Here is a 27213-nt window from a genome sequence, read left to right on the forward strand (position 1 = left end):
CCCCTGTGAGATACCCCGGCAGGGTATCCACAAGGTGAAAGCCAGGCATCCCGCCGGGAGGGGCCGTAGTGGAGATTAAGCAAGCTATTGCCCAGAGTGGCGGAGTGTGACCCCGTGAGTCAAGTAGGCACCGGAGCGAGAATTATCGAGTCCGTGGAATTTTAGAGCCCGAGACCCTGGTCCACGGCTGATCTCAGCTTCCGGGTCTGCCGCCTCTAACCACTGAGCCACACTTCTCCACATAACCATAGAATATCTTATGCCAACACTCACCTGGTGTGGAATTATTTATGTTTAACATGTTCTTCCTTATATTCTCCTCCTCACCCTGGGAGCTCCAAACGCTTCTGCATAGCAGTTGCTGGAGGTCGAGGACCATTCGGAACGTGGGCTCAAGAATGTTCATACAATAAACAAAGACATGCAATGTATTTATCTCCTTACTAGACAAGGTGGTGTAGGTAGAGGCAGGTGAAGGAAGAGATACTTAGGGGAATGAGAGGTCGATGTAACGCAATCATCAATGGGGCAATCGTGAATTACGAAAACTAGAGGACGGCAAGAGAGGCCTAGCGAGAAAAAAATAGTAGCGAATCGAGCTTTAAAACCCATCATGTGGCTTCAAGCGCTTTAACATTTTATTCAACACCAAAAAGAAACTTGATGGCCAGCACACGGAGGGAGCAAAAGTGAGGCTGATTAGATAACGGAATAATGACTACACCTCAGGGAGGCCGATTAAATATAGGAATGACTACACCTTTTACCCTCGAATATTCCAGTTATGTAGACAAGTTGCATTAGCGAACTGGTGAATGCTGCAATCCAAGAGCCACAACTGATGTGGGGAAGCGTAGGTTCTACAAGTTAAATAGAACACTGCCACGCAAGAACGCCGTAACTAACACGAGTTACATATAAAAGACGATATTGTTATAATACAAAAACGAGGACATTTATACCGTAAAAAAACACAAGGTTAACTTCGTCGTAAATAAACGTACTTAAAACACGAGAAAATGTAAAACGCTCCATCCATTGGACAGGGATCTGGGGAGATATTGACGAACCCCTCTTATCACCACAAGCCCCAGTAACACACAAACAATGGCAATGCAATAAAACGACAATCATCCTTCTCATCCGAGAACCCGTACTCAAAAAAATATCAGGGCAAGAAAAACCTCGCGTTAGCTGTCCCACAAAATTAAGTTAAATAAAATACAGAACGGCGCAGAAAAAGGGAACACTATGGTGCAGCAAACACTGCTCTGTAGGCGCACCGAGCGCTTCCACCATTTTAGGTAGGTGTCGCCTGCCGTGAACTAACGATCCGACCGTCGGCCCCAAGGCGCCAGGACTTGTGGCGCAGCAGTCACAAAGCTCCGCCCTTCCACCCGCCCACGGATCGCCACCAACCGCCGGTCGGGAGCCGTTGGAAGTGTCTCGCTTTGACCAATCACAACCTTTGGCGCCGCCGGAGAGAGGCGGGCTCCGTGCCTTCATTTTGTTTTGAGGGTAAAAAAAGAAACCTAAAAAAAAAAACAGCGCATCCTCAGTTGCAAGAGTTTTTCATTAAAGGTAAAGGCGCCCGCTACGAATTTTAAAGTTTTAAATTACTGATCCGCCCAGGACAGTGAGGTAAGAAAGCCACTATTTATTTAATTCGCCGCATTGTCTTCGGCTGGTAAACTTTTTGTTGCGGGTAATTTCACGGGTGCATGTATTATTGAATTGTATGCTTTGGGGCGGGTGTGAGCGAGTCCTGCAGAGGACCTCAGCCATTTCCGTGGTCATTGCTTATTTGTTGTATAGTTTAGATGTGTGCGCATTGAAAACACCTGTCGGTTGTGACTTTGCTTCCCTGCCTCCCTCCTTTAAGTGGGTGGTGGCTCCGTTACGCTGTCGTTTCGGTTGTCTCGCTCAACCTTGCTGCAAAATACCGTTATAACCACTGCTCAGTGTAATACTTTCTACGCCGCCGCCTCGGCTTAATTTGTCGTACAAATCTATATTACATTTTTTGGGAAAATTTAATATAGATGTTTTGTTTGTAATAATTTTCTGTTTACATTACATGATGTGTTTTTGTAGCAAACGGAATGTGAGCCTATGTTATGATTATGGCGCTCATGCCTTATACTGCTCTTCTTTAACCCGCATCTTTTAAAATAGCATTCGCTGCAAAGAAGGCTGCGGAGAGGCTCAGTGGGTCCTGCATAACATCTATCTCTGCGGGCTCGAAAACATTGGCATGTAGGTGCATTCCACATATATGGCCTCGGGAGATAGTTCAGCATACCTCTGTTGAGTAGGAACCCGCGATCCCTTTTCTTTCTTGGAATGTAGTAGGAAGACTTTTTTTGTAATTTTTTTAAAGAGAAACGAGAAAGACCGCATATTTAAACGTGTTTATGGTGTTGAGTTTTCTGCCACCTGTTCTTGAGTTTTGAAACTGACAGCTTTAAACAGCACAATTTCTGGAGTAGTTTGCGAGTATAACATTTTGAGAAACGCGCTACAGTTTTAACTCCCATATTAATGGTTAGGGATCCTTTACGTGACTACTTAAAAAACTTGACCTAAAATGTGGTGCACCCAGCCGCATTTAAAACTAGTGCAACATGTTATTTCAGATCAGTTTTCAAAGAGGATGCCGACACAATACTGTACTGCTGACATGGGAATCGGGCACAAGGACAAGACTTGCATGGTGTGGGGCGGGTTAAACTGCTATCATCTTACTAAATCAGGCGGGGGTTGGCATGTAGACACGTATGAAACCGACAAACCACCATTCAGGTTCCGCTAGAGCTCGTGAGCTACCAATAGCTCTCCAGCTACCTGTGAACAGCTCAGCCCAATAAACATAAAAGCCTTTTAGTTGAAGTATTATTTGTATGCCCAAATTAAAAAGCATGTATTTAAAACGGAAATGGTTGTATTTTAAGAACTCAACAGCCGATGTTTGGAGAAATATGGTTCAATTTTCAAAATAAATGTAAAGCTATTATTTGAGTTCGAGAGATGTATTTCACATTTATTACATTGATGCTGGGGTATTGCTGTTATGGCTGTTCTGTATTACCCATGCAGATGCATTCCAAATTGATAGTATTTTTTACTTTACTTCTGGTAACCCCACCTAATGCACTGACTGGATAGCTGCTGACAATCTTGGATGGACTATCACATCACTTACAGTACCTCAGGATAATTTTCATTGAACATAAGTAGCTCCTACCACAGAAAAGGTCCCGGCTTTTGGGACATAACACAGACTACACCACCGCTGCAGGGAGCAGTGGACTAAGCTTCACAGCATCATCGAAGGGGTGACATGCCTGAGTGACAAGGCTGGAAGTCTTATCAATATAGTAATGCTCTAGTTGAGTGCACATGTAGCCTGATACTGATATCTGAGTCTGTATTTTATTTGTTTCCCATTACAAAAAAGGCTTGGCGTGCATCAGAGTACCTTAGAAGAATTGACTCTGTTACTGATAGATAATCGAAGTCTGGGTCTTCCTCGCCAAAGACCTAAACCATTTGAGCGCAGCATCAAGACAGTGTAAACTTTGCTCAACCTCAGATGGATCTTATTGCTAGCAGGGGTCCCCCAGCCACAACCCCTACCTTGTAAGGGTTGGTTTTGACTCTTGGAGGAAAAAGATGAACCATAGGCTCTTCTTTTGTTGAACCGTCTCCATGTACGTGAAGGACATTTAAGAGCCACAAGCTCTCGATCTCTGCAGTTTGTTTTTTATCATGTCCTTCATCTGTGGTCTGGACACATTATTTCCAGAAAACGGAATGCACATTAGAAGAGACTTCTTACTGGAATTTGCTTTCCATGATCTCACCCACGAAGCAGGCATGCCCATTGTGGAACATCCCTGCATGTCACCTGGTAACTGAACCCCTTTAGATTGAGACACTGCGATAATCGCAAAACATATCCATTAGGTTTGAGGAGCAAGGTCTTTGTCCTTGAGAATCCAAAAGTAATAAAAAGAAAATAAGTTTCTTAAAAATTACCAGTACTTTCAGTGTAAATAAAAAATGCTCTTCTCACGTCCCACCAAAGTAAACTTTGCTCAACCTCCGATGATGACTCAGGATAGGAGGACGGAAATATTAAACACAGTGGAATTTTGAGGGAAGAGAAAGTGAAAATGGATGTAAACCCATTTTATCATGAAAGAACGACAAACATGGTTGTTCACCCAGTAAAGCTACCAATTTCCCCATTTTATGACCCAAATAAATGGCGACCGAAAAGAGGACTTTTGCAGAAAGGGATTCAAGCTCTACACATGAAGCGGTTTGAAAAGTGGATTCTGCAAGGCCTTCTTTTTGTGACTTTTGTGGTCACAGGACAAGGTAAAAGATTCCTCAAACCCAATTGATAAGTTTTGTGATTACCCCATTGTCCTAGTCTAAAGGGGTCAGTTACAAGGTGAAATTCTGGGATGCTCAACAAGGGCTGCTGAAATAAGACTGAATCCCAGGATGGAACTGGAGAGGGCATTACTGGACATTTGAGAAACAAACCTCTTAGAGTCTGAAAGCCAACTTGTCAATATCTAACACGTGCTAACCACTGAAGGCTGTATCCGTTTGTCGACCACTAGTTCCCTTATGTGTATGTTGGACATTGGCTGATACTGGGGGGTTGGGAGTCCTTGATTTTTAGGTCTCGCCTACGCAGGAATCTATTTGCTTTTTTGCCCATAAATGTGCACGCTTTGCATTGCTTTCATCAACAATGAGTAAAAGAATCAGGCATTTGTATAGCGCCCATCTACTGTCAGTAAGCCTCTGTGTGCATTCAGGATCTCAGTGCCCCCTGCGGTTCTGGAATTCCGTTGCAAAGAGTTAATGTGTGTCATGTATCTACTTTGATAATAAAGATGAAACTTTTAATAATAATAAGAAACAAGTTGAATTCAGGTTTGTAGAGTGCTATTGCTAGCCGGAAGCGTACTTTTTCTTCCTGTCAGGCTCGTGGCTTGCCGCATTCTTGTACTAAGAGGGACCACACAGGAGGATGAGATATCAGAAGTCATGTAGTAGGTTACTATCTGTCAGGGGTGTGGAAATTTTAAAAATATCTACTTGGCCAATGGACAAAATGTTACAGAAATCTACTTGTCCTGGGAAGATATCAGGTGTGTATGCACGGAGAGAACCTGCACGGCAATCAGTGCAACATACTATTTTCCCTATGTTAGACTCATGCTTTGATTTGTTACCTTTGCCTCAAATTGTAAAGCGCTCTGATATCCTCCGGGATCAAGTTCGCGCTATATAAAACTTTATAAATAAATAAATAAGAGGGTGCGATGGAGCACTCTACGGGCACCAGGGCAGCTGCATCATTTCATACAACTGTTGTGTTACTTCTGAACGCGGCTTCCTCCTGCCCCCTTTGTACAGGGCTGGTTTGGCTGTGATCACACCCCCCCTTTGCCCCCCAGCCCCACTCGGCTGTGCAAACATCCTCCCACCCCTCACGCCCTGTGCACCAAGTGTGCTTTCATCCTTCCTATGTCCTGTCTGTCTAATATGGGGGGGGGGCGTAACGGCCAGAGCGGCTGACTTTGAAGCTGGGGAGCCAGGTTTGAGTCTTGGCGTCAGCTGAACATTCTGTTATTCTGGGCAAATCACTTAATCTCCCCATCCCTACTAAAATGAATGTATCCTTGTGTAACTTAATTGGTGCTCATGTAAAGCGCTCCAATACCTTCGGGTCGAGTTCGCGGTGCGCTATATAATACTACAAAAAACCTGCAACAAAAACCAAGCATTGGCATAGCCAATAGGTCTCGCCTTTGGGACCTTTATATGTTTAACCATGCAACAGTTAATGTTGTTGCACCAAGGATATTGTGCTGCATAACTAAATACTTATAAGGTCCAAAAAGCAAGACCTATTGGCTATGCTGTTAGACCTGGCACCTTGGCGTGAGTCTCCCTCCCAGTTTTTGCTGATGTGCCTCCGATGTTTTGCTGGTGTTAGCTGCTCAGGGCACTGTGCCACTGCTAATCAGTGCCACAGTGCAAGTGCTCCCTATGAAAAGTGTACCTGTAATTAATTTCCATGATTGGCTTATTTGGTTTACTGTCAGTCCCCAGTAAAGTGCACCAGGAGTGCCAGGGCGTGTAAACACAAATGCTGCTGGTGGGACTGCAGCACTGGTTATGCCACCCACAGAAGCGGCCTAGTAAAATGTGTCTACGGTCTGCCATTGCAGAATCTGCGTGCAGTCTGGTACTGTCATGCTGGCTGGGCAACTGCACCCACTTGCCAGCCTCTAAACCTTCCCTTTACTTGTGTGAGTCACCCCTAAGGTAGGCCCAAGGGCAGGGTGCATTGTAAGCATAAGGTAGGACAAGCCCTGATGTGTATGGCATGTCCTAATAGTGAATTACAGCCATTTTCATTTTTCACTATTGTAAGGCTACCTGTTCTCATAGGCCAGAATGGGCTGCTGGAATTATTACACTCTATAATCCCAGCAGGCTCAGGGAACATGGTAGAAAGTCAAGTTTAGTATGCCTGAACTCCGAATAATAAAATAATTCTTTTAGTAAAGTTTATTTTAATATCCTGTGTTTGCAAACGCTCAATTTAGAAAGTTAGCATTTGCTTGCCTGACCATTTCAGCCCGCCTCTGCTAGGATGTGTATCTGCTGTCTGGTTTCTTTGAGTGACATGGCTGGGGGATTCCAGGGGACAGTCTGGGCTGCCAGGTGGTGAATAGAGGGATTACCCCCAGGATAGGTGGGAGGAGTGCCCCTTGACTCTGAATAGGGCTGTGCTCTGCCACCCCAATGCTGGCTCTACCCCCTGGAGAGCGTCTGATGTCCCTGCCCTGCTCTCTGAAAAGAAGAAGCCAAAATCTGCCGAACAAAGGGCTCCAGCGCTGAATTGGACTATGCAAAGGCCCCCCTGGCCTGAAAGAACAAAATAAACTGTGTATAAAAAGAGGAGCTCTGCTCCTAACAAATTAGATCCTGTTTTGACCACGAAGAACCTCTGCCCGACTAGAAGGACCAAGAGAAGCTGAAGGGGAAAAGACTGTCCCTGAACTGAAGGACTGGCCTGCAGTTGGTGCCTTGCTGAGAAAGGAGAGGAAAAGACCAGAAAGGACTTTGCAACATTTGTGCCTGAAACGATCTCCAAGGGCTTGAATCTGAGCTTGCCCCCTGACCTGGGCCCCAGGACCATTGGGCTCATGCTACTTTCGCTCATTGACTGCTGTCTCGCTGGGATTTCCCCCTTTGCCGGAGTTGTGCCCCTAATTGTGCCTCGCCCCCTCCTTGGGCCGTAGACGACTCGTGCCTGGCCACCCCTGCCTACTGAGAGCCCCGCTCAATCCGAGTTGCTCTCTCTACGCTGTCCAGGGCCGCCCGCATCTCGCTCACCTTGCTTGCTCGGAGCGCACTGGGCGCATCGCACCCCTCCTGCAGGAATACCCTGCGAGTGCTACAGTGAGCCGGACGGCGCGTACTTTGAAAACGTACACCGCCGCCCCGCTCCGGAGCCTTGACCTTCGCCGGGCCGCGCCGCACGCCCAAGGCCTCTCAGTACGTTGAGTACTGAGCCCTGTGCCGCACCAGCCCCGCTTTGTCCGAGTCAGCCCCTGTCGACCCGAAGGTACGCCAGCATCCTCCAGCGTACAAGAAGCCGTACGCCTCGTTGGCCTGCCGGACGCCTCGCCCGTGAGCCGCGCACCGCCCTGGACCTCCCGCACCTCTCCTCTTTGTCCCGCCCGTTGGCTACGCCCCTCACGGCAACATCCAGCAGGACACATACGCGGAGAACCGCCGGCCCCGTCCCGAGCCGCCCTCACCTGGCCGCACCTGAACGGCGCGAACAATCACTACAACAAGGTACTGTAACACGCAAACTCGATTGCGAGTTCGCATCGGATCCAGGGTCCGCAACGTTTGTTTTCCCTGCCGGTCTACACGTAGAACCGGGTCGCATTACCAGCGCGAAGAGCGCAAGATCCACAGCTCACCTTGTTGCCAAATACTAAAGAACTTTTGCATTATCAAATCTTGTGGCCTCAGTTAACAACATTATATTGGTCTTGTAAGTAAGCCTACATATGAAGTATATTTTTTACATAAAGTCTACGTATTTTTGTTACAAAACTTACGCCTGTGTCCATTTGTGGCGGGTCTGTGATTTTACTGTATGTGGTCATAAATGCTTAACTGACTTAACGCCCTGAGGATTAGCCTTGCCTGCTCTTGTCACACAACCTAAAGGGTGAGCAGGGGTTATTCTTAAGGAGTAGTTCCCTTGCCCTGACTAGAGGAGAGGGTCCCTGCTTGTCACAAGTGCCGACCTGTGCCAACCAGAGACCCCCAATTCTAACATATGCCAATGCTTGGTTTTTTACCCCAACAGGGTCCTCAGTAAGAGCTTCTCGAGCAGCCTGATTGTTTATCTTTTTCTCTCTGTTGTGAAGATCAGCGCGCAGGGTGTGCTGACGTCATTACAGGGGAAAGTGAAAGTAAAATGAGCCATTGGGCTTGTTTTACTTTCACAAAATCCGTGCTCAAGGGCATATCTCAGCCCTGAGCAGCACTGATTCATTTGGCAGAGGCATCACGGGATAAGGGGATGAGTTTCCCTTTCCAAAGCTACCTCTTCCCAGTGGAACCCTACATGTGGAGCGCCACAGGAGAGTGATCTCCAAGCAGGGATCCACCCACTTGGCGCCAAGGATGGTGGGAGCGGCCCCTTAGCCTAGGCAAGGGGTTGTGCTCCCTCCTGCACATTTAAATATTTCAGTCTTTCTGCTCCAGGAGGTGAAGGGAGGGGGTGATGGGGCAGGTGGAGGTAATGACTTGTGGAAGAAAGGCCACTAGACACCAGTGAAAGGTTATTGTTTTTTCAAATCAAAATAGGGGTGGGGGCTTCTGTGCCCCCAACTAAATTGGGCATCAGTTTTTTTGCCACTCCGAGGGGTGAATGGGGGTAATTACCCCGATCTGCCCTGACGGTGGGCAGAAAGCACACTGGACACCAGTGATTTATTAGGGTTTTGGCTGCCCATATGGGCATGGCTATGCCTTCACCCAAAAAACAACTCGGGCAGGCTTTCTGCCTGAATGCCCCCTGCACCCCTCCAGAGCCGGATGGAGCGATTACTCCTAATCTGCTCCCTGGGTGGCAGAAGGCCCACTAGACACTAGGGATTTCAAAATGCTATCAAAAGGATGGGGAGGACAACCCTCACATCGGCCTATACCCCTGCTCCAGTGTCTTCAATAATGTCTTTCTATCCCTCCAGGGGCTGATAGGATGCATGTCCCAGATGGGGAGGGTGCCCCAGGCTTGCCCCTAGGGGTGTAAAATCCACCTGGCACCAGGGATTTTGGATTAGGGACAAAAGAAACTGCTGTGGGTGTTACACTTTGGAATCACCTACACTCCTGCCCAAAAAGTGTCAAAGCAGCCCGCCCTCACCTCCAGGGCAAACATGGGGGGTGCCCCCAATTTGCCCCTGTGGAGCAGAAAGTCCACTGTGTGGCAGCAATATATTGTTTTTAATAAAATAATGAGATGAGTCTGGCCCATTCTAGCATCAAGCCTCACCCTCACCCCTAAAGCCCGAACAGTCTTTCTGCTCTCCTGCGGACTGAAGCATCCCATCCCAATAGAAAGCGAGAAGACATTTGATTGTTTTGTTGGTTGTTTTTACACATGGGGCAGGAGAGTGTGGCTAACTCCCAATATCGTCCCACTTGCAATGGTGAACGGCTGCACTTTTGAGCTTAGTTAGGCTGACATCTGAAAAAAACCTACCAGACACGGACCGTTTTAGAAGCTAGACATCTGGAGGAGTCCAGGGTGGTGTGCTTCGTATTGATTCCACACCATTTTCTTATCCACAATACCCTGTAAACCTCAAACTTTGACTAAAAACACACATTTCCTCACATTTTTGGGAGGAAAACGCCTGGAATCTATGGGGAGCCTCACATTTCTTACCACACAGCATTCGCCCAAGTCTCCCTATGAAAATGGTACCTCACTTGTGCGGGTGGACCACCAGACCGTGACACAAAAGGCCCTAAAGCGATACGTGGAGATATCAGCAATAGGCGTAGCTGCAGAATTTGGGGCTGTGCTCGACCGCGGCCATGGAAACCTTCCAACCACAGATATTTCTGAAAACTAGAAAACCAGAGGATTCCAGGGTGGTATGCTTTGCATGGATCCCTCAAGGCTTTCTTACCCACAGTGTCCGGCAAATCTCAAATTTTGCCTTAAGTCTCACATTTGCCTTACATTTCTGTGACGGAAGCTTCCGTAATATGCAGGAATCCACATCATTCCCACCATCCAGCATTTCCCCACATGTGCTAATAAAAGCGCTGCACCACTTGTTTTGTTGGGCTTAGTGCACGCGACAGGGACAGATCAAACCGAGTTCAAGGCTCCCATCCACCTTGGCACAGAACCCTGGAATCCCATGGTTGTCTAGTTTTCAAAAAAGTCTGTGGTTCATAGGTTTGCATGGGTCACCCGACAGCACTGCTCCAAATACCGCAGCTACCCCTATTATATATCAAAGTAGCACTTTAGGGCCTTTTGTGTCGTGGTCTCTTGGCCCACACACACACAAGCGAGGTATCTTTCTTATCGGAGGTCATGTGGGAATTGAGGGTGGCAGAAATTTGTGGCTCCCCACAGATTCTTGAACTCTCCATCACATAAATGTGAGGAAACGTGCTTTTTTACCAAAGTTTGACACATGCAAACGTTTCTGGGTAAAATTACCTAGTGAGAGCCACACAAGTCACCCCACCCTGGATTCCCCCAGGTGTCTAGTTTTTATCAGAAGACATGTGGGAGCATAGGATAGTAGAACATTTGTTATCACCAATTGGATTTCGCTGCATTTGAGCCTTCCAACTGGCAGCCAGTACGTAAGAAAGAAGACCTTTTTAAAAAATACCCTCTAAATCGTATGCTAGTATGGGTAAACACAAATTCAGAGATGCACAAAAAACACTGCTTCTAAACTCCATATCTTGTGCTCATTTCAGAAGAACACAGGTTTTCTTGATAGCCATTATTCACTGTACACTTTTTACCATATTAATAGGTCTATACTCTGTACACAATGAAAAGCATTGTATGGTGCAGCTTAGTTGTTGGCTCTCTGCACCTTGGGTTCTTGGAACACCTACAAACCCTTTGTATCCCTGCAACCAGAGGGTCTAGCGGACGTAATGGTGCTTATGTAAATCTGCCATTGTGACAAACAGTTACTAATGAAAAAATTAACACATGCTCATTTTTTCTACTCATGTTGAATATTTCTCTTTTTGAACAGTTATTGGTAAAACCTTAAGGGATCTACACATATGACCCATTGCTGAATTAAGAATTATGTTTACTTTTCGGAAATCTATAGCTTTACTGGATCACCATTTGGTTTCACACTGACTTCCACCAAATACGGGAAGTAAGTTGCGAGCACACAAAAACAAGAAAAATGGGCAACCTCTTTGAAAAATGCCAAAACGTATTTTTTTTAATTCATCTCTACATTCTCCTGAAAACTGAGAAGATGGGGACTTAAGCACAGCAAACCGTTCATTGATGCCGTGTTTAGGGAAAAGGCTTTGTATCAATGATAGCGAGGGGTTGGGCCCTTAGCCGCAAACTAGATTGGGCCTCCTTAAACTTTATAAACTGACAATATATCTAGTTGCAAAATATTGATTATCTCAACAAAGTAAAAGGACCAATTGTATTATTTAATTAGCCCTTGTGTTTTATTTCACTTTTCTTCTGTACTAACTGCAAGATTTCATATGCTTCATGTTGCATGTTGGAGGCCGGAACACAGAATCCCGCCTTACCGAGATGAACAATCAACATTCATGCTGCTGGAGTGTCGAAACGAAACTGACCGCTTTTTGATCAAGCCGAAGGGAGTGCTCGGAACTGTTTAGGCACACAACTTTCAATGAACTACAGGACATCGATACACATATCAGCGAGTCGGTCCCAAGTCAATTTGAATAGGAAACTGTCAATATATTATTGACTCCGCGCAAAGAAAAATGGAGAAATTACCTGGTCCTGAGGAGAATCCCACAATCGTTGAGGGTTTGAAATGCGTTGACCTTTGCTCCCGGGGGAGGAATACCTGCAATCAAGTGTGATCAACACTTGGGAGAGATTATCAAAACATCCACTCTTCCCCTAATAACATGTTTGAGACAGCGGCCCCCGGTAGCCTACACCTGCAGGATATAATGTGTAGAGAAACAGAAACTCAATATTCTGCCAGATGTCTATGTTAAATGAAGGACTGGTCTGAGATAGATTATTCACATTGTGGTTTTTGAATTTGACGGGACAACTATATTCTTTTCATTTAATTGTTTTCGTCTTTTTATGGTGTCGGTATTTGCTGCAATGTTAACCCTTTAAATGAGGGCAAAATTTTCCTGCAGTGCGGGAAAATTTCACACGTGTGCAAATCGGACGGCTCCCGGCCGTCCGACGCACGCGCCACCCGTGACGTCGGACGGCAGGAGGCCATCCGACGCATCCAAAGGCTTAAATGTATTCTGAAGTGTACATGTGAATTTGTTTTCTCAAAAAAAGTTTGCCCTTCTCAAAAGACATGCAAGATGAAGCATATGAAATCTTGCAGTAAATACAGAAGAAATGTGAAATAAAAGACAAGGGCTAATCAAATAATACTATTAGTCCTTTTATTTTGTAAGATAATATTTGGCAACTAGATTTTTTGTCAGTTTATATAGTGTTTAGGGAAAAAAGCAGACCCTTTTATCCAGATCACTTGTTTCCTAATTTCCCCCCAAAACTTAAAATTTAACTATATTTTGCCTATTTTCTCTTTCTTCTCCAGGGGAATCTACAATCCCTGGGTACCTTTTAGAATCCCCAGGATGTTGGAAAAAAAGGTTGCGATCTTGTCAGGGATACCTTAAGTGGAAAAAAGTTATGGAGCCCTAAGCACAAACTACCCTAAATAGACAAAAAGGGCGCAGAATGGGGAGGGAGTGGGGGGAATATGCCCAGCAGTTAAGTGGTTAATTGCACCCTTTTGACTTTTCAGGATTGAAACTAAGTCTAGCAGAAATCCATCCCTTAAAAAATTTAAAATCAAAATAGGGTTTCAACAGTACTCTACTCTCCTGTAGTTTGGCACCCCTTTTCATAATTCTGCCAGTACCTTGAGTAAACCTTTCAGGTATCTGGCTTTTCGGATTGTAGTATGTACATGCTCAAGAGGTCGACATGCCCATTTTCTTCTCCCTGTAGTTAAACTGCCATCAGATGGAGAATATTCTGCTCCGAGCAGGAGCTGCCATATGGGGTTTTTGAGGACTTTACTAATGATTTAAGATCTTGCAACTAATTGCAATTTCTTACACATACTAGATTTTGAAGCTAAAGGGAGACTTGCACATGGGCTTGAATAACTGCTGCAAGCTCCAGTTAGTGAATATTATTCTTTCCCCTTGGGTGAACACTAGGCTCCCTTAATATTAGTCCTTGGCCCCTGAACTGGTAAATGACGTCAGAAAAATACAGATGGATTGTTGCAGCAGGCTTCAGAGATGGGATGGCAAGTGCTGCCTCCCAACCCACAGCAGCTGAAGCAGGCTCATGCATGATGCAAAATTTTGGCATTCAGAGCTGTCTTAGTGCAGCTCATGTAGCCCACCTCAGGGGTGTGGAATTTAATAAAATATCTACTTGTCCATGGGGAAGGTTGCTTCATAAATCTACTTGTCCTGTAACAAAATCCACTTGCACCTTTGGTGCCATGTAGTGCAGCAATGAATATAGCAGCAACCCCGTTATATACGAGCTCTGATATAACCTTTCTGATTATGCCAGGTCTCATACCATAGAAGTGTTTGAATACTTGCAAGCCCTTTACATTGCCACGTTTCCTGCAGATCTAAATACTGAAGGTAGTGGTAAGCAATAGTTCTAGTGTTAGAATACCCTTCTGAGTCTGAGCAAACCTACTAACTTGCATGTTTTAAGGGTTTTCAGCAACTTTTCTCTACTTTTTCCCCATACTGAGAAATGTTGGAAATTTACCTTTGACAATGGCAGACGTAAACCTTCTTCCAGAGTTGGGAAAAAAGTGTTTGGAGGGAAAGTGAACTTGCAAGCACTCCTATTTTTGCATGAGCAAATGTACACATGCATATCAGCTCATGCTAAAATGCAGTACTCTTTCTTGTCCTACTTCTGTAAATTCTGGGTACTTCACGAAAACCGTATAGCTGCACTGAATGCACGGACATATACCATGGGTGCACTTTTGAGACTTTCTTTAATAATTGGGCCCCTATTTTGGTCTGGCGTTGACCGTGACCTTTTGTGTTTATTAAAATTCTGTCTCTCCGTATCGGCTGGCTTCACTGTGAGTTACCTTTCACAAGGAGCATATCTGTACACAAATTAGTTTTCTTGAGTGCCAGTAACTACTGTGTCAGTGTGTGCTTTTTGAGAACAAAAAACTATTTTTGCTTTTATAATGGTGTGGGCCCGGCAGCTCCCACACCAATAAGGTTTTACAAAAACCATTCCCAAAAAAGTCACACATTGACAAAACTAAAAAGCAGACTATCAGTTTCAGACCTACTGTCTTTGACAATTCTTATTTATTTTTGTTTCCCATAATCTTATTGAAACTGGTTACACTTACTTTCCTTTATGAATATTTTTGGGAAATAACTAGCATGCTTCAACGCATGTTACTAAATGCTTGTGCAAAGAAATGGTACCTGGAATTTAACAGTAGTTTAGCAAAAGTTTTTTTTCCTGCTTTTATTTTTTAAAACATTTTATTTTGAAAGCAAAGAATCATCAATCTTGCTTTCAATATTCTGTAAATATTTCCATCAAAGCAGAGAGCATTCTGGGAGCATAATAAATAGCCTCATATTGCTAAACTTTGAAAGGGTGTGTACACATTTTTATACTGGAACCACTGTCAGTAGTGCAGTCGGAGATTACAACATTTACACCCTATTAATAAAGGCTTTCAATTGATGAACCATAAATACAAGTTTGAACAGCATTAACTTATGGGCAAACATATTACCTTAATTGCAGACAGTGCCCTTCCCTGATCCATAATGTGGTACTGCAAACTGCCAGCCAAAGGGTTTGTACTGCAGGGGGTTGGGCCTACTTGTCCAAAGGACAAAATACACATGAAAACTTGTTGCCCTTAACCCCAAACAATATGTCCTATGCTTCGGGCTATAGGAATTTCACATCCCTGCCAACTCATCAAATATTAAAATAGGGTCTCTCTGAAGCAGAGCTTACTAGTACAATGGCAAAAAACGATTTGTCACCCATACAACAGAGATTCAAGAAACGTTTTTAATGTGGAATTTTATTTACTCCCTAGACACGCCGAGGGGCATGGCATGGGAAGTAACATCGGTGAGAAGAGTCTATGATATGTGATTTTTGGTTTTAGCAATTATATGTTACTTAAGCAGCAAAAATTTTGTTGGCGAGGGAGCTGCACTCAGTTTAGGACTGTGGCCAGGAAGTTGGTTGAAGAGGTAATTACAGACTCACAGATATAATGCCAATTAGCACTGGTAACTCCAGTAGATATCACCTTTTTGTCTTCAATGCAGACATATTGTATTTGGCAGTGCTTTTTAGGTCTCGGCCTGCGTAGACTGTGCTTGCGCAGTCTTGCTGGCGAGAAATTTTGTTTTTTAGCATGGGGGCTTGAACCCGCCTCTCTTCTCCATTGGCTGGCTTCCTAAACGGAGGCCAGTCATTGGAGGAGAGGGGCGTCACTCTGTTCAAGCCCGGATTCGGCAGGGTGTGTTTGCTAGCGTCTATCTGTTTTTTCTTTCTCTCCTCTTCCCATTGGCTGGAATTTTACCTTCCAGCCAATGGGAATAGGAGAGAAAGAAAACACGCCCCCGAATCCAAAACTGACGCTGCGTTTCTCCGAGGCATTTCTGCCTCGCCTCGGAGAAACATGGTCGTGTGGAGCGCTCCTCGATACAGGTCGACCCTAGTCTCGGAAAGATAAGTGGCCATGCTGATCAATTTTGGGTTTGTTTGTTTATTTTATTTATTGGCCATTCTTCCATAGTTAAGTCCGGTGAAATGAGTCGAAGCGGTTTGCTTAAACTTATCTTTGTTTTCGGTCATCTCTCTGCCAAAATGACGCGGCATCCGCAACAATTGCAACGGGCGGGCCTAATTTTCGGCTGTGTCAGACATTTTAATAAATGAACGGATTGATGGTGATCTTTACCAGAACCCACGAATGCGCTCGTGTAAATATCGGTCAGTGCTCGTTAGCGCTGAAACCTCAAAAATGTATTGATCCACTTTTTTCTGCCTACGGCCATTGACTCTACCTACGACTTTAAATAAAATGGCCTCCGACAGAAGACGTGGCTCCGCCTACACGCGCATTCTATTCAAGGAGTGCAGGACTACAATACCTATAACCCAGCACGGTTTGTTTTCGTTCAACAAAAAATCCCGGCTGGAAAGTAGGAGCGGCGGCGGTCGGAAAGAGGTGGCACGACTAGGAGGGAGGGTGACACTATCCTTTACAGCATGCGGCGGGGACGACCGCTGACCCGAACGTGGAGCCGTGGTGCTGTAGCGCGCGTCGGTGGTTCGTGGTCTGGCGTGTTCTGCTTCCCTCCTTTTGCATTGCCTCGTCTTTCTGCTTCCCGCGACCGTTGGGCCCCGTGCTGTCCCGCCAGCTTTCCCCGTGGTGGGTGACGAGACCCCCGACCTCTCCCTGCCCCTCACCCGCTCAAGCGCATGTAACATGAAGGACAAGAGGAAACGACGGAGCGCACGTGGGCCGAAGCAGCCAAGATGGTAAACACCTAGGAGGTGGCGGTGGTGGGGGCAGCTACTTGGGGTATACAGTTTAGGCGGGGAGCGGTATCCGTAATTTGGGTGTGGGGGCGAGGTAGCACATGGGACTAACCACAGCGAGGTACACATGGTTTATGAACACTGTTTTATAGTTATTGTGCAGTTTGAGTGAAGCGGTCGGTACAGGTTTTCTTGTGGCTACACATGGTATGGGTGTTTTGGATTTGTGCTATTCCCTCAAAGGCATGGGTTTGACGGCACACCATGTGTGTGGGATGGGACGGGTTTATGGTAAATAGGAAGTAAGATGATCTGGTGAGCACATTGAAGCTTGGGGGGAAGAGGGTGGGGTTCAGTGGGATGAAGTGCAGCGGGGAGGACGGGGTGACGAACTAAAAGAGACGGCATGGTTGGTTTGCTGTGTATTCAAAAGGGAGGTGTGGCTCCTGAGTTTTGTAACAGGGGATATGTGTACAAAAGGCCTATTTCCTCATGGGAACGGGCGACTGTTTTATGAGTGTTCGTATCCAATGTAGAGCCTTATGAAAAGCATGCATGTTTTGGGTGAGATCTTCTCTACACCAAATACTTTTTCATTTCCTTAGTCATTGTCTGTAGAGGCACAGTGATCGAACAAGCATTGACAAAGTCAGGTCTGGCATTGTCGCTTTACCAATTTGTTGAAGTCCAAGGGCAGGGTCGTCAAGTAAGAATCTGGAGCCATTCAGATAGGCGGAAAGTTCTTTATTGTATTTTAGGCCCTTGTTTTTCTTGCCTCTGATCGTTTTTTTCTTGCCTCTGTTCCCTGCTTCTCATCGTTTTGTTCTTGCCTCTGTTCCCTTCTTGTCATCGTTTTTTTCTTGCCTCTGTTCCCTGGGGCGTTACTGGGCAGAGATGGGCGTGTGGCTGACCTAGACTGAGGGTGTGTGTGTGTGTGTGTGTGTGTTTGTGTGTGTTGGGTTCTGTGTGTGTGTGTTGGGCTCTGTGTGTGTGTGTGGGGGGGGGCTCTGTGTGTGTGGGGCTCTGTGTGTGTGTGTGTGTGGGGCTCTGTGTATGTGTGGGGCTCTGTGTGTATGTGGGGCTCTGTGTGTCTGTGTGTGGGGGCTCTGTGTGTCTGTGGCTCTGTGTGTGTGTGGCTCTGTGGCCTCTGTTCCCTGCTTTTGCTCGATATTCTTGCCTCTGTTCCATGCTTGTGCTCGGTTTTCTTGCCTCTGTTCCCTGCTTCTGATCGTACCCTACTTGTCATTGTTTTTTTCTTGCCACTGTTCCCTGGGGCGTTACTGGGCAGAGATGGGCGTGTGGCTGACCTAGACTGAGGGATGTCTGTGTGTGTGTGTTTGGCTCTGTGTGTGTGTGTGTGTGGCTCTATGTGTGTGTGTGTGGCTCTGTGTGTGTGTGTTGGGCTCTGTGTGGGGCTCTGTGTGTCTGTGTGTGGGGCTCTGTGTGTCTGTGTGTGGGGCTCTGTGTGTCTGTGTGTGGGGCTCTGCGTGTCTGTGGCTCTGCGTGTTTGTGAGTGGGGCTCTGCGTGTCTGTGTGTGGGGCTCTGCGTGTCTGTGTGTGGGGCTCTGTGTGTCTGTGTGTGGGGCTCTGCGTGTCTGTGTGGGGCTCTGTGTGTCTATGTGTGGGACTCAGTGTGTGTGTGGCTCTGTGTGTCTGTGTGTGTGTCTGTGGCTCTGTGTCTGTGTGTGGCTCTGTGTGTCTGTGTGGCTCTGTTTGTCTGTGTGGCTCTGTTTGTCTGTGTGGCTCTGTTTGTCTGTGTGGCTCTGTTTGTCTGTGTGGCTCTGTGTGTGTGTGTGTGTGTGTGTGGCTCTGTGTGTGTGGCTCTGTGTGTCTGCGTGGCTCTGTGTGTCTGTGTGGCTCTGTGTGTGTGGCTGTGTGTGTGTGTGGCTCTGTGTGGCTCTGTGTGTCTGTGTGGCTCTGTGTGTCTGTGTTTGTGCGGCTCTGTGTGTCTGTGTGTGTGTGGCTCTGTGTGTCTGTGTGTGTGGCTCTGTGTGTCTGTGTGGCTCTGTGTGTGTGTGTGTGGCCCTGTGTGTGTGTGGCTCTGTGTGTCTGCGTGGCTCTGTGTGGCTCTCTGTGTCTGTGGCTCTGTGTGTCTGTATGTGTGTCTGTGTGTGTGTGGCTCTGTGTGTCTGTGTGGCTCTGTGTGTCTGTGTGTCTGTGTGTGTGGCTCTGTGTGTCTGTGGCTCTGTTTGTCTGTGTGGCTCTGTGTGTGTGTGTGGCTCTGTGTGTCTGTGTGGCTCTGTGTGTCTGTGGCTCTGTGTGTCTGTGTGGCTCTGTGTGTCTATGTATGTGGCTCTGTTTGTCTGTGGCTCTGTGTGTCTGTGTTTGTGGCTCTGTGTGGCTCTGTTTGTCTGTGTGGCTCTGTGTGTCTGTGTGTGTGTGGCTCTGTGTGTGTGTGGCTCTGTGTGTCTGTGTATGTGGCTCTGTGGCCTCTGTTCCCTGCTTTTGCTCGATTTTCTTGCCTCTGTTCCATTCTTGTGCTCGATTTTCTTTCCTCTTCCCTGCTTCTGATCGTTTTTTTCTTGACTCTGTTCCCTGCTTCAGATCGTTCCCTGCTTGTCATCGTTTTTTTCTTGCCTCTGTTCCCTTGGGCGTTACTGGGCAGAGATGGGCGTGTGGCTGACCTAGACTGAGGGATGTCTGTGTGTGGCTCTGTGTGTGTGTTGGGCTCCGTGTGGGGCTCTGTGTGTCTGTGTGTCGGGCTCTGCGTGTCTGTGTGTGGGGCTCTGCGTGTCTGAGTGTGGGGTTTTGCGTGTCTGTGTGTGGGGCTTTGCGTGTCTGTGTGTGGGGCTCTGCGTGTCTGTGTGTGGGGCTCTGTGTGTCTGTGTGTGGGGCTCTGTGTGTCTGGCTCTGTGTGTCTGGCTCTATGTGTGTGTGTGTGTGGGGCTCTGTGTGTGTGTGTGCGGCTCTGTGTGTCTGTGGCTCTGTGTGTCTGTGTGGCTCTGTGTCTGTGTGTGTGTGTGTGTGTGGCTCTGTGTGTGGCTCTGTGTGTCTGTGTGTGTGTGTGGCTCTGTGTGTGTGTGTGGCTCTGTGTGCTTGTGGCTCTGTCTGTCTGTATGTGTGTGGCTCTGTGTCTGTGTGTGTGTGGCTCTGTCTCTGTGTGTGTGTGTGTGTGTGGCTATGTCTGTCTGTGTGTGTGTGGCTCTGTCTGTGTGTGGCTCTGTCTGTGTGTGTGGCTCTGTCTGTGTGTGTGGCTCTGTGTGGGTAGCTTTTTTTGTAGGTGGCTCTATGTGTGTGTGGCTCTGTGTGTGTGGCTCTGTGTGAATGACTGTGTGGGTGGCTCTGTGGGTGGCTCTCTGTGGGTGGCTCTATATGTGTGTGTGGGTGGCTTTGTGTGTGTGGCTCTGTGTGTGGGTGCAAATGCAATAGGTCTCGCATTTGCGAGAGATTAAGCTATTGGCATTGAATCTGACAATGCCATTTAATTATATGTTCTAAAAACAAAAACATAAAGAAAAATAATGTCATGAGCAATGCTAATAGCTCTAACTTTAACAATGCCGAGACCATTGCATTGTAAATGCTTGTTGCCAATGGTGTTCAGTATTATAAAATAGAGGAAATGCTTATTACCAATGGTCTACAGCATTGACAAAAAACGCAGTGACATGTATGGAAGCATACATAATTGTGGATGTAGGCATTTATGTCATAACGTTAAGGCTGGCAAGTGTCTGGAAGCAGAAGTCTCTCATGGCATTGATGACCAGGAACTTTGATTACCACGCAGATGATGACCGCTTCTCTGCTGTAGCAACTGGGTATGTTTACTGTCATGAAGGACATAGACAATGTAACTATTGCCAGGAGGTTGAGATTCCAGAGTGAGCATCTCCTAGGAGTCTCAAAGCACTTCTTACAGAGATAATTAATGAAGATTGGCGCATCAGACACATTGAAGGATTATTTTTCACAAACACACCAACTGGTTCCAGAAAGATGGACACTGCAACTACATCCACAGTCACCAGCAACTGGATTCTTAACATTTAACCGTTCGGATAAAAGTGTGCAGAACAGCCAGACTGCTCTGTCCCAAACTCTACATTTCTGTTGGAGGGGTTCATAACCATCGCCTGTGTTATGAGGCATCTATGATATGAACATTGGCGTTTGGTTCTGCCATCTGCTGCAGTCCAATTGTCTGCTGCTCTGGGTACCGTCCATGTTGCTGATAATACCCACCAGGCAGTGCATATGGATCAGAGGTGCATATCCTCCAGGCAAGCTATACGCTGCTGGTAGCCCATGGTAAAACGGGTCCCTGAATACCTATGGGGTGCAACATGGTGGGTCTGCAAGTTCCTGTTCTTTACAGGATGACTTCTCTGGTTGTTTTGGTTCTGGGACTGAACCTCCTGTTTTCTCGACTTTTTCCTTGCGCAGTGTTTTGCTAACTGGCCGGCCTGGTCCATGGCTCCCTTTCTGCTGAGGAAATGCTTCTGGTGGGGGCGGAGGAGCAGAGAGGACTGGCTCGGGCTGCTGCTTCTTCTCCGCCCACATGCTGAATGAACAACATGACTGCTGCAGCTTATGGGACAATTCTGTCCTTTGGTGACCAAACACGCAGCCACAACCACTATTTCTCCACTGTTTAGCCCAGTGTGTGACGGGTACATGGCAAGATGTGTCTGACATTGTTTTTTTACCTTTGAAATATGGCGGATGCAAATCGTGGAGCGGTACATAAAGAAATAATTTCAACATGCACGAAGGTACCTCTTGAAAAAATAAAAAAATGCTGCTTCCAGGCCCTCCAAATATATATTTTTTTAAAGATTGTGAATGGCAAGAAGAGGAGGATTGGATGGGGGAGAAGTAACCTTAGGGTACAACGGGATGTGTGGAAAGGCAGGCGGAGGCGCAACACAGGAACGTGAGGCAGGGAGATAGGAGAAAAATAATAAGAACAAAGCAACAGACTAGCTGCGGAGAGGTTGAAAAGAGCAACACAGAGCATGCAGGGGAAGATTGGTATTTGATGTGAATAGCATCAGATGAGGGAGAGAGCTAGAAAACTGCATTCCTGTGGAGTGCTGACTGAAAAAGGAAAAGGCAGTTATTTGAATGCAGGCAGTGGAAGGACACATTTATTTTATTTTTGTGTTCTATAGCGTGCGAACTTGACCCGTGAGGGTATCGGAGCGCTTTACACGGTATACAGTGGAGGACAAACAAAAAGTTTAAAGTGCCGAGATATGCAAAATCAAACAATCTAAAGGATGGCGAGGGGTCGGGGTGCTGAGAACATAGTGAAAAAGGGGATACAGGTGTATGGTTACAATCAAAGTTAGAGTCAGTAAAAGAAAACAATGGTCCCATATATTCTCGGCGGGGAGAATTGGTGATCTGGGGAAGGAGCGATAGTCTTAGATTCATCTGGCACAGTGTGGTGTTTGTGGGCAGGCATTAGGTGAGGAATTTACCCATGAGGAAGGTTTTGGCCTCCTTAAAACGTGCTAGAGAAGGGATTCTTCTGATGTCAGGTGGGAAACAGTTCCAAAATCTTGGTGCTGCTCCAGTGAACGCCCTAAGGTAGGTTCTTTTTTTCTGAAAGAAGGCAGGTTGGAGTAAGGTTTCTAGCGGACCTGGAGTTCCTGCTTTCTCCCGATACCAATAGTTTCTGTGCCAGATAAGCAGGGGAGTTTGTGTATGGAGCCTTGTGTGTAATGCAGGCCAGTTGCAACTGAATTCTGGCCCCTAGAGGGAGCCAGTTTAGGGCTTTCATATGTGGGGAGATGTGGTCGAATTTCCTGGTGACTATGAGTAGTCTGGCGGCCGCGTTGAGGCAGGCTTTTAGAGGTGCTAAGGAGATCTTGGTAGTCCTGTGAGGGTGGAACAACCATATTCCAGTCTAGAGACGACTAGTGCTTGCACTGCCATTTTTAGGTCAGTAGCCTCGATGAAAGGTTTTAGCTTCCATAGGTAGCTCAGGTAGAATCTGGCTGCTTTAGCCGTTGAGTTAATGTCGTCTTGCATGTTCAGGTTACAGTCAAGGATTATGCCCAGGGATTTGGCAGAGTCCACAATGGTCGGCGGGCAGTTCAGGGCTGTGATGGCCTTAATCCACACCTGACTCACCGGGTTGGCTTTTGAAGGGGAGATTAGGAGAAATTCAGTTTTCTTTGCGTTAAGTCTGAGTTGGTTATCGGCTAGCCATTGGACGGTCAGTTTCAGGGTGAGGATCTCCTCGAGCGAAGAGCTTTTGATGTATATTTGGGTATTGTCCGCATACAAATGGTAGGAGATGTTGGTGGTACGAAGAACTTCGGTGAGTGGCTCTAAGTAAAGATTAAAGAGGGTGGGGGACAGGGTTGAACCTTGGGGAACTACGACCGTGGCCGGGGTAGGAGCTGATAGGTTTCCATTGATGAGGAATCTCTGAGAGCGGTTGTGGAACAAGGATCTGAACCATTCTAGGATCACGCCATCCAGACCCATCCTGAATTTGAGGCGTTCGAGTAGTTTTTCATGGTTGACCTTATCGAAGGCGGAGGATAGATCAAGGAGGATTAGAAGGCAAGTTTTGCCTTGTTCTAGGGCTTGGAGGGCGTCGTCCACGATGTGGAGCATAGTAGTTTCAGTGCTGTGCCCTGGCCTGAATCCAAATTGCAAGTCGTCAAGTAGGTGGAAGTTGTTGATGTGCTGACTTAGTTGGTGTTGTACACACTCCTCCAATACTTTGGCTAATAGCGGGATATTGGAGATAGGTCTGAAATTGTATGGGGAGGCTGGATCCAGTGTTCGTTTTTTCAAAATAGGGAGGACTTGGCCGGCTTTCAAAGGGTCCGGAATCAAGCCCTGCTGGAGAGAGGCGTTGATTATTGCAGTCCAGCAAGGAACAATGGATTGGGAGGCGGCAGCGAGACAGTTGGCGGGAAGCGGTTCATTAAAGTGGTTAATTGGGTTTAAGGTAGAGAGGATTTTGGAGATAGAGCCTTCGTTATAGTATTCAAAGTCAGTCCAGCGGGCTTGGTTTTTAATTGAGGCTGGGGGGGTGGTGCGGAAAGGGGGGGTAGGTCCTAATGCCGTGATTTTATCAGCGAAGAAGGAGGAGAATTCCTCTGATGATATTAGAGATTTGGGTGATTCTGTCAGTGTTTTTGCCAGTTTATTAGATTGGCGTTTGACCAGTTCAAAGAGCTTGCGGGGTCTATTCTTGGCGTGCTTGTTGTAGACGTTTCTCGCCTGGCAGAGAAGTTTTAGATGCGTAGCAGAGGGTGTTGTCTCCAGATTCTTTCAGATTGCCGTAAGGATCGCCTCTCCATGTTGAGGGAACCAGGGGTTCCTGTCTTTGATTTGTGTTCTTTTTAGTTTTAGAGGGGCAAGGTCATCTAGAATATTTGAAATGGACGACGAGTAATGTTCATCGAGCTCCCTGACGGTGGTCATATGCGAGGGGGGTCAGATTTGCAGCAAGCCTCCAGTTTCATAAGGTCGAGGTTCTTTGTGTCTCTGGTCCAGCGTTTGGGAATCACCGGTTGCGATGTCTTTGTCTTGTGGGACCCAGGTAAAATGAAGGAGATGGAGTGGTGGTCAGACCAGTCACATGGGTCTATGGAGATAAGTTTGACTGAGGATTCCTTGGAAATGATCCTGTCAAGGATGCCCCCTTTTGAGTGGGTTGGCAGAGAGCAGGCTTGAGTCAGGGCATGGTCAGTTAGGAGGTCTTTGATGGTGTTGACGTAGGGATCTTTAGTGTCATTCCAGTGTAGGTTGAAATCACCCAGGAAAATCTCTGTGGCATTGGAAGAAATCTTAGTTGTGATGATTCCCAAGAGGTGATCGGTGAAAGAATCGTTAGAACCCGGAGGGTGTTAAAAAATGTGCAAGTTGCAAAGGTGTAATGAGTTGCTGGAAATGGAGATTGCGAGGTATTCGCATGAGTCGGTGGAGTCCGCCAAGAGTTCTGTGACAAGAAGGGAGGATCGGTAGATGCAGACAATGCCGCCTCCTTTCCTGTTGGAATGTCTGTCCAGTGTGGCGATGTTGTAATTGGGAGGGACTAATAAGTCCAGGCAAGGGGAAGAGTATTCATTGAGCCAAGATTCTGTAAATATAGCTAGGTCTAGGTTTTTATTCAGGATGGGGTCAGCAATATCAGCGGCATGCTTGACTGCTGACCGGCAGTTGATTAAAAGTCCGGATAGGGGGGTCTGGGGGAGTGTCAGGAGTCTGGACGGACAGAAATACAGGCGCGAGGTTGCTTTTTACCTCACTTCTGTTATGGAGGGTAGCTAGCCTGTTGGGGTTGATGGGGACCATGCTGATGGGGTGTTCAAGACTCGTATCTAGTGGACGGGGGAAGGCTTGGACAGAGTTATGGTGTTGGAGGATGGCAAGGATTTCGTTTCCCGTGAGGTCTAGAGGATTAGAGGTGGTGGTGGTAGCATTGTAAGAGAGTTCAAGAGCTCGGGATTCCTCCTCTGAGAGGTGGCAAGGTAGTTTGCGTGGGCGAAGATGTCTCAAAGGTAGCGGGAGTGGGTGCTTGGGAGGCTCGGTGTTCGGTGGGGGGGAGGTATGAGGTGGCTTGAGGTTAGCAAGGGAGAGCTAGGCAAGGTGAAGGAGATTCATAATGTCGAGAATGGGGCTATGAATGCTCTGGATGAGTTTAGCCGCTCTGGAGTGCAGAGTTTCAAGATCAGTATAAGCTGGGGATCCTAGAGGGGGACAGAGGTTCAGGAGCAGATTGATTGATTGATTGATTGATTGGTCATGGGGGGCATGTAAAGGAGAAAGGGGAGATAGGTTGGTTAGTGCAGACTCCAGGGTCTTTGGAGGAGTACCTAGCTCGCGATATTGGTGGATGGCTGGCCGGGGGGGGGGGGGGGGGGCGGTCGGAGGTTTAGGGGCAGTTCTGTTAGAGGTGTCGGGGGACGAGGTATATTGGTCAGGGTGATCAGCGGTGGGAGCAGTTGGAGGACCGGGGGTCTTTGGGAGCGTACCCAACTCCTGGTTGGTGGGAGGAGTTGGGAGGGGGGGGATAAGGGGTATAGGGGAGTGTCCATAATCGGGGTCAGTGAGCATGCTGGGGGGGGGGGATAGGGAAAACTACAGTGGGAGCCCTAGGAGGGGGGTATGCGGGTGGCTGGGCGCAATAGGCAGGCAGGATGGTGGATCATTGGTGCAGGTGTTGGTTCCTCTATTTGTGTTATGCACATGGTTTATGAGGTGGATGAAAAGGTCTTTGAATTTATTAAGATTATTGGTCGAGGCTTGGATCAGAACAATGCCATTTTTGTAGAGGGTGATGGTGAGGTCCTCTTGCAGGGTGGAGGAGGGAGCAATTGTGAGTTTGGTGCCGTAAAGAATGTTTTTAATTGAGCGAACGTTAAGAATGTGCGCCAAGGATTTGCGCCAGGCAGCAGTTCTTCTGGATTAGAAAATGTGGTCATTTATGCTAATGCCACTGTCTGTGTTGAAGCGCAGGCCGGATATCAGCGTCTCACGATGTCTTTTTAGGGTGGCGTGTTTGAATGATTTAGCCACACTTTTGTAGAGGTTGGGGGGGTTGACTAGAGTATAGGAGTTTTCCCCAGACCAAGTCAGGTCAGGACGTGACATGATCGTTAGTGACTGGCTCAGATGTGAAAAACAGGGTAAGAAGACCGCGGAGGTGGTGAGTCTCAGAACAAAGGCGTGGTGAAGTTATGGTGACTGAGGTCTGTCTCACAGGGCGTTTCTTACTAGTCGCTAGTTAGGTAACCACTAGTTAGGTGAGACTTCCATCACCGTAATGTGAACTGTGAGGTTATACTGGAAGGTTTTCAGATCATAAAGTTTTGAGGCAGAGCCATCTTAAGGTCAGGCACTGTGAAGTGATTCAGGTTGTCTTGGAACGTCGCCATTTTAGAGTCAGGCATAGGGTGGACATGTAATCTTCGTGTGTTAGCATACACTCAAGGGCAGTAATGCATTTAGTTTTAGGTTTTAGGTGGCGTTTGTGGAGCTGCTTCATTAGAGGAGCAGGAGTGACCTGAGATGCACTTCAGGGGGGCCACCATTTTAACAGCTTGCATGAAATTGCTCGTGACCCTTTGAAGATTTAAAAGTAACTCGGTGCTGATAAAACGTACCTGGCACCTGTTTTGAAGGTGTACTCCTCATCTGGTTTTGCCTTCTGCATGGTGAAGATTGAAGGTGGCAGTGTCAGGGGTTCAGCCTCACAGTCAAGCAAGGCTGGGTCATGGTAAAAATATTGTAGTGGGTAGCACTCACTCAGCACCCCATCGGTGTTGGAGAGGCTAGGGACCGCCGTAACAGGAGCAGGAGCGGAGGAGGGAAAAGTATAGCCTCCA

At 47.0% G+C, this 27213-nt stretch overlaps 1 protein-coding gene and 1 pseudogene across 2 annotated transcripts in view; one reads left to right on the plus strand and one right to left on the minus strand.

Moving 5' to 3' along the window:
- Positions 1-1451: 1451 nt before the first annotated feature.
- LBR (lamin B receptor) overlaps positions 1452-27213 on the plus strand; it is a 616153-nt gene continuing 590391 nt past the window's right edge. The window contains exon 1 of one of the 2 annotated variants that reach the window (XM_078647525.1): positions 1452-1581. The gene's annotated coding sequence lies outside the window, so the exon portion shown is untranslated. Of the gene's footprint in view, positions 1642-27213 lie in introns of both variants that reach the window. The other variant, XM_078647524.1, reaches the window with a different exon arrangement.
- LOC144762211 (uncharacterized) lies at positions 20573-27041 on the minus strand (annotated as a pseudogene).

The sequence above is a fragment of the Lissotriton helveticus genome, chromosome 6 (genome assembly GCF_964261635.1).
Source record: "Lissotriton helveticus chromosome 6, aLisHel1.1, whole genome shotgun sequence".
Classification (NCBI taxonomy): Eukaryota; Metazoa; Chordata; class Amphibia; order Caudata; family Salamandridae; genus Lissotriton; species Lissotriton helveticus.